The sequence below is a fragment of the Cyprinodon variegatus genome, unplaced genomic scaffold (assembly GCF_000732505.1).
Source record: "Cyprinodon variegatus isolate N-32 unplaced genomic scaffold, C_variegatus-1.0 Scaffold336, whole genome shotgun sequence".
Lineage (NCBI taxonomy): Eukaryota > Metazoa > Chordata > Actinopteri > Cyprinodontiformes > Cyprinodontidae > Cyprinodon > Cyprinodon variegatus.
Genome location: NW_015150789.1, coordinates 592,885 through 601,257, shown reverse-complemented (window position 1 = coordinate 601,257; position 8,373 = coordinate 592,885).

The window sequence follows — 8,373 nt, the reverse complement described above, 5'->3', positions numbered from 1 at the left end:
GGGCAAAAAAATCGGAATTGGCGTCACTTCAGGCTGCAATGTGAACGTAGCCTTTGATTAACCTGTCACCCGAAGGCTGGGCCAAGGTTCCTTTTCTTCCTCTTGTTTTAATGTAGTAACCCAAAACTCTGCCTAATTATTGTCATGGTTATAGATTATGATGTGTGAAATTTACATTATATTTCTATTTTCACATAAATTCTGTATTTCTGTTGTAAAATTTTTAATTAGTTTCGTGTCATAGTTTCATGGCTTGTTGAGTAAATTCCTTTCTTATCTAGACAGATGGGGTCCACGCTATGGAAGAAAAGTCATGACAGGATTCCTGTCATCAGTGGGAGTTTGAGCAGGTGAGGCTGGAGTGGGAAAGATTCTCAGAGGTGCACCAGTCATATAATGAACTACATCAACAGGTTAGTTATATTAATCCTATTCATAAACATATTTTTTTTGTGATTTCAATATTATTTAAATTTAGATCTAAATATTCATATTAGCATGGTTGACATATTATGGAGATATTGACTGGTACAAAGCCACCAGATTGCTTTTAATTGTGTGAAGTTAGGAAAATGATCGGAAACATTTATTGCAAGACATAATATTACAATTTCATTTAGCATCCTTTGGATGGAGAGGGAGATAAAGCTCTCTCTGACTGAGGCATTTCAGTACATACTGTTTATACCTTACACAAACACATTACCCCCCATGGGAACGAACCCACCCCATGCATAAAGATCTCTCTCACACTTAAACATTTGGTTATTCCCAAGAAAAACACTTCAGTTCATTGAGGCCATAAATTTAGTCATATAAATATTTCATACAACTGTTTTTCGTTCACACCAGAAAAAGGATGTGAGAACCTTAAACACAGTGAGGACATGTTTATCTATATTTCCCCCTTGTCTAAACTAGGGAGGAATCTGCTTCTCATCACACCTGATTTAACTCCCTACATTTCACATAAACAATCAAACAACGCTTTGCATAGCTCTCATGACATTTCCATTTCTTAAATTGCAGCAGTGATCAAATGTAAACAGTGTGGGAGAAAAAAACGTGGTGCAAAAAATGCATTTATATTGAAGTTCGGAGCTTTAAATATATGCAGTGTTTTGGTTTGGTGTTGTCAGTTTGATGCAGAGTCTGTGACATGATGTAGATTCTTTTCAACAGTTCATCGGTCTGATGGCGGTGGGGAAGAAGCTTTTTTAGAATCAGCTGGAACTGCATCAGATGCTTCCAGGCTCTTCCCAGAGGGCAGCAGGGAGAACAATCAATGGTGGGGGCATGAGGGGCTGTTGATAATGTTACGGGCTCTGGACACGCAGCACTGGGATGAAATGTCTCATGTGGAGGAAAGAGGATCCCTGGTTATCTCCTTGGCTGTTCTTCCAGTCTGAGGCGCTGCAGCCTCCACACCACACAGTGAGACAGCTGCTCAGAACGCTCTCTATGGTGCTTCTGGGCCCTTTTGACCAGTGAGGTGGTGTTTCCAGTCCAGGTGAGAGTGTCTTTGATGTGCACCCCCAGATATTTGACGCTGCTGACCACCTCTACAGATGAGCTGTTGATGAGCAGTGGAGCGTGGTTAGGCCGGTTCTTCCTGAAGTCCACCATGATCTCCTTGGTCTTTTCCATGTTCAGGATCAGGCTGTTTTCTTTGCACCACCAGCTGCTCCACCTCCTCTCTGTAGTCCAGGTCGTTGTCGTCTCTGATGAGGCCCACCACCCTAGAGTCATCTGTAAACTTCATGATGTGGTTGGTGGTGAACCTTGGGACCAGTCAGTATCCGGTGTGACCACAATTTGCCTCACACAATGCAACATATCTCCTTCGCAAAGAGTTGATCAGGTTGTCAATTGTGGCCTCAAGTTTTAGAACTTTGAGTTCATCTCTTAAAAAATGGGAGCAAAAACAAAAGTGTTGCGTTTATTTTTGTTGAGTGTATTCAGAGCAGGGATGTCAAAATCTAGTCCTCTAGGGCCAGTAGTTTGCCACCGTTATACGTGAGTGTGTGCGTGGATCTGGTATGTGTGTGAATGGGTGAATGACTGAATGTAGTGTAAAGCACTTTGGCAGAGTCTGTCTTTATAAGTACAGGCCAATTACATAAACCTATTACTTTTATTTATTTATTCTTACAACCTTTTTAAACAAGGACAAAGGCAAAAAAATAAACCCATACCCCAAAAAGACAAGGGGGTACAGCAGAACTTTAGCATCCTTAAAAACTATCCAAATGTCCCATAACTTGTTGAGTTTGATACTTAAAATATTGTTGTGTTTTTTACAAGGCTAAAGTTGATGTGTGAACCCACTCAGCCACGGTGATAGTCCACACACTTTTTGATCTTTCCAGGATCCAGCAATTCAGCGTTTGGCCTCCAGTTAACCAATGCTTAATAACAATTTCATATTCTTAGGAAAGGTAAGCCAAGAATAGCTGATGGATATTCAGCAGCAAATTTTGCTTCCCTGTGGAGTTGTTTTAGAGCCAAAACATAGTTAACACTCTCCAGGTGTAATGAAAGAAATATTTGATTGCAAACAATGTTAACTACAAGCAAATAAGATTATTTAAAGTTTGTTGTCAAATTTTGTTCAGAGAAAAACTTGAAGTAGTTTGTTGTAGGTTGCTTTCTGTGACGTTTTATTTATTCTCAACCTCAAGTATAATCCCACATCCACTTATAGCCTGAATTATACTAGTTCCCTCAGCTAGAATTGTGTCAGCTTGCTTTGGTACACAACAATCCTTTAACATTAGGAGAGAAACCTACAAAAATCTAATATCAAGTCTGAAAAAATTCTATGTAAGGCAAGGACTGACCTCACTTCTCAATGACAAGAGCATCAGCTGTAGAGCCCCTCACCCATTTTAGCCTCTAAATTCAGTTTTTCAACTAGTGTTTCATCACTTCTGCTCATTCTAATCCCTAAATAGAATTTCCTTTTGCTTTCCTTGTTCCTCCTATTTTCTCCTCTCGGTACTTTCTTCTTTTGCAGCAATTCAGTCCTCAGGGAAAATTGTAATGCCACAATAGTTTTTTACTTTGCTGTATTAATGTCATCTTCTTTTATGGGATCTGACCCACATGCAGGAAACCACTCAGAGAACCAGAGAAAAGGTTTGACAGGTTTATTGAGAGCACGATTACTCAGAAGGCTGGTGAACCGGTTTTGGCAGTGAGAAGGGAAGTTCAGAGTTTAGTTCAGGTTCCGTAGGAAACTTGGACGACTTGCAAAAGCAAAGACTGAAACGGGACTCACATTTCCAGAAAANCTTGTAGGAGCTGCCATTCTCCCTGACTTGTAGGAGCTGCCATCCTCCCTGACTTGTAGGAGCTGCCATTCTCCCTGACTTGTAGGAGCTGCCATTCTCCCTGACTTGTAGGAGCTGCCATTCTCCCTGACTTGTAGGAGCTGCCATTCTTCCTGACTTGTAGGAGCTGCCATCCTCCCTGACTTGCAGGGGAGGACCCCAGCTCCTGCAAGTCAGGGAGGACTGCTCTGCTGGAATTCTTGCTGGGCATCTAGCAACTGCAAGTTGATTTGGATCCCTCTGCCTAAAATTGGTAAAGATTTTTTTCAATCCTGAGCAAAACTATCAGTTGTTATAAAACGACATACATACAAATATTACCACACTTTACGTGGTATCCTATCGGCATTGCAGGACTGCACAACTCTGCCAAATCCTATCTGACTCTTAGACAGGCCAGGGTGGTTAAGGTCATCCTGCATCTCAAGTAACCCTGACCCAGTAGGTGGATTAGGGCCTGTTTAAGGGGGTAGTTCACCCCATTATTGACCTCTGGCAAATTGATGATGTCACGGGCTCTGGACACACAGCACTGGGATGAAATGTCTCATGTGGAGGAAAGAGGAGCCCTGGTTATCTCCTTTGCTGTTCTTCCAGTCTGCTGCGCGGCAGCCTCCACACCACACAGTGAGACAGCTGCTCAGAACGCTCTCTATGGTGCTTCTGGGCCCTTTTGACCAGTGAGGTGGTGTTTCCAGTCCAGGTGAGAGTGTCTTTGATGTGCACCCCCAGATATTTGACGCTGCTGACCACCTCTACAGATGAGCTGTTGATGAGCAGTGGAGCGTGGTTAGGCCGGTTCTTCCTGAAGTCCACCATGATCTCCTTGGTCTTTTCCATGTTCAGGATCAGGCTGTTTTCTTTGCACCACCAGCTGCTCCACCTCCTCTCTGTAGTCCAGGTCGTTGTCGTCTCTGATGAGGCCCACCACCCTAGAGTCATCTGTAAACTTCATGATGTGGTTGGTGGTGAACCTTGGGACCAGTCAGTATCCGGTGTTACCACAATTTGCCTCACATAATGCAACATATCTCCTTCGCAAAGAGTTGATCAGGTTGTCAATTGTGGCCTCAAATTTTAGAACTTTGAGTTCATCTCATAAAAAAATGGGAGCAAAAACAAAAGTGTTGCATTTATTTTTGTTGAGTGTATTCAGAGCAGGGATGTCAAAATCTAGTCCTCTAGGGCCAGTAGTTTGCCACCGTTATACGTGAGTGTGTGCGTGGGTCTGGTATGTGTGTGAATGGGTGAATGACTGAATGTAGTGTAAAGCACTTTGGCAGAGTCTGTCTTTATAAGTACAGGCCAATTACATAAACCTATTACTTTTATTTATTTATTCTTACAACCTTTTTAAACAAGGACAAAGGCAAAAAAATAAACCCATACCCCAAAAAGACAAGGGGGTACAGCAGAACTTTAGCATCCTTAAAAACTATCCAAATGTCCCATAACTTGTTGAGTTTGATACTTAAAATATTGTTGTGTTTTTTACAAGGCTAAAGTTGATGTGTGAACCCACTCAGCCACGGTGATAGTCCACACACTTTTTGATCTTTCCAGGATCCAGCAATTCAGCGTTTGGCCTCCAGTTAACCAATGCTTAATAACAATTTCATATTCTTAGGAAAGGTAAGCCAAGAATAGCTGATGGATATTCAGCAGCAAATTTTGCTTCCCTGTGGAGTTGTTTTAGAGCCAAAACATAGTTAACACTCTCCAGGTGTAATGAAAGAAATATTTGATTGCAAACAATGTTAACTACAAGCAAATAAGATTATTTAAAGTTTGTTGTCAAATTTTGTTCAGAGAAAAACTTGAAGTAGTTTGTTGTAGGTTGCTTTCTGTGACGTTTTATTTATTCTCAACCTCAAGTATAATCCCACATCCACTTATAGCCTGAATTATACTAGTTCCCTCAGCTAGAATTGTGTCAGCTTGCTTTGGTACACAACAATCCTTTAACATTAGGAGAGAAACCTACAAAAATCTAATATCAAGTCTGAAAAAATTCTATGTAAGGCAAGGACTGACCTCACTTCTCAATGACAAGAGCATCAGCTGTAGAGCCCCTCACCCATTTTAGCCTCTAAATTCAGTTTTTCAACTAGTGTTTCATCACTTCTGCTCATTCTAATCCCTAAATAGAATTTCCTTTTGCTTTCCTTGTTCCTCCTATTTTCTCCTCTCGGTACTTTCTTCTTTTGCAGCAATTCAGTCCTCAGGGAAAATTGTAATGCCACAATAGTTTTTTACTTTGCTGTATTAATGTCATCTTCTTTTATGGGATCTGACCCACATGCAGGAAACCACTCAGAGAACCAGAGAAAAGGTTTGACAGGTTTATTGAGAGCACGATTACTCAGAAGGCTGGTGAACCGGTTTTGGCAGTGAGAAGGGAAGTTCAGAGTTTAGTTCAGGTTCCGTAGGAAACTTGGACGACTTGCAAAAGCAAAGACTGAAACGGGACTCACATTTCCAGAAAAGGGTGTCCTTCCCAGAAGCCAGTCGTTGTGGGTTTTTCCAGAACTCAGTTGACTCGTTGGAGGGCGGACAGGATTTACTTAGGTTAGGTTGGTTCCTTGAGGAGCAATGGATCTGACTGCTACTTAGATTTCCAGAACTTGAACGGCACGTGTGGAGATTTATCCCCTGCTCAGTGTGAAGCACAAACAATCCTTTCAGGGGGAGAAGGTCCAAACATCCAGTTTGCATCCCCTACTCAGTGTGAAGCTCAAACGATCCTTCCAGGGCTAGAAGACCAAAACATCCAGTTTCCAGGATGACTACCTGCCGAGAGGCAAAGACAAAAAACAACAAGGTTAGAGCTCAGGGAGAAAAGACTCAGACTCTGCTAAACTCAGCTTGGCTAGAGTACCCCAAACTGGCAAACACTCTGGCGATGAGGTAGTGACAGTCAGCCGCTTAAGAGTCCTCAGATAATGAGCCAACCATATGCAGGTGTGTGGAAGGGCCAACGAGAACCGGGCGCCACCTGGTGGTCGAGGGAGAAAACACAAACAACACACAACCCACACAAACTTGATTCCTAACAATTAAGTTATGAATGAGCATGTAGCACTTTTAACAGCTCAACCTGGAGAGAATCTCACAGAGAAATGTTGCAATTAGAAAATATTTCATTTATTTATACTACAGGTAACACAATCATATTCCTCAAAATATTTATATCTGAGGAAAACCAGCTGATTGCAAGGATTCGTTGACTCTCTGCAATCCTTCCCCGATTTTATTGGCTGGAGCTGAACGAGGGACATCACAGGTGGTTCAGGTGAAGTTGATAAGAGTCTTCCAGATTGAATTTACGCTTAAACTTCAGTTGTGACATACAATATAATTAAACATTTGATTGCAGGGGAACAGAATGAGAGAAATATAAGAAAAGGCCATTTTCAGTTGTGTAAACAGTGTGAATAGGGAGCAAAACTTTAAAATTCAGTTCAGAAAACCAAGAGAAAACCAAGAAATGCTGTCGTTTACAATAACACAAAGTTCTGTAAAATAACAATAAAGCTTCTTAAATTTAAAAAAGTAAACAGTTATGATGTACTAATAGTGTCATAAGGCCTTTAGTTGTCCTTTATGCTTCCTTTTTTTTTGGTGTTTGTGAATTATATTGACCATCTTTGAGTCTAACCATAAGGTAGGTTAATTTCTGTACATTACGTTTCTTTTGACAGATCGTATGTAATTATCTGGCTCTATGTTCCTTATAGACCATTGTTGTAATGTGTAAGTTGGTTGCGTGCCACGTCTGCTTCATCCAGAGGTGGCTCGCAATTGCATTGAAATTGCACCTTGACTGATCCTGAATCAAACACACTGACATGTTTTGTGTTAAAATATAATATAGTTCAACATTTGAGATCAGTAATAAGGATCAAAGGACTCAGAGCAGAAAAACATTCCTATCTGATTTCATCAAATGTCTTTTTTTCCTTCCAAGATCAAATATCTCTTAGAGGGAAAGCAGAGGTTTTGAGCTGCTGCAGAAATTAAAAAAGATGGTGCAGAAAAAAAAAAACACTCTGGTGTCCTTTCCTGAAATAGCTCTCAATCAGCCTTCAGCTCAGACTTGGCATTCAGTCTTTGAGTCAGGACTGAAGTTACTGGCAAACAGAAGTCTGAGTCTATAAGCTGCTCTGTTTCTAAAAATATGTGAAAACAAAAAAAACAAAAAAATGGTCAAGCACCTGTTGGTGGTAGAAATGTGCCTGACTTTGTTTTTATTTTTTTACTTCTTATTCTTAGATATAACAAAGTCAAACTCTCACAAAGGTTTCCAGGCATGTTCTTGTGCCATATGCCATGATCATGGTTTTTGGACATTGGGAACCAGTGTCTATATTTCATCTTGACATGATGAGCAGAGGAGAACACGCAGTTTTGGTGAATAACAACTGGGGGACTTCTGCAGCCCCCCTTTTCAGCCAAGGCCTCCACAGGCAAGTCACATGGAAGCCCTCAGAGGTGTAAACAACCCCCCTTCTCTGTCGGGACAGAACAAAACCACAGAGAAAACCAGATTCTTTCTCTCTTTCCCTCCTGCTCTCTTTGCCTCCTCTCCCTTGCCCATGAAGCTGGGTCCATCTCCAGCAAGATGGAGATCCTGCCGGAGCGGAAAGACCCAGATCTCCAGAATCCTCAAGGATAAATAAGAACCTTTCAGAACCAAACTGCTTATAGAGCCAGACTGGATGAGAACCCTGCCCTGGGTGTGACACTGAGGCAAAGAAACCCCTGGTTGTTTCTGCTCTGACTGCTGAGCTGCAGCTGGATGAAACTCAACCTTCCATATGGACATGGACAAAAAGGTTTGCAGGTCTGGCATGATTAGGGACAGAACAAACATTGGTTTACTGATGAGTAAAGACAATGTTAACAGAATGGATTGCATGCTATGCTATGCTACAGGAATATGTGTTGAGCTGTTGCTGAAGATTTAGTTCACTAATGGTTTAAACACTGATATAACATTAGTGTTCATGTGTTCCTCAGATGCTCATTACATTTCCATTAC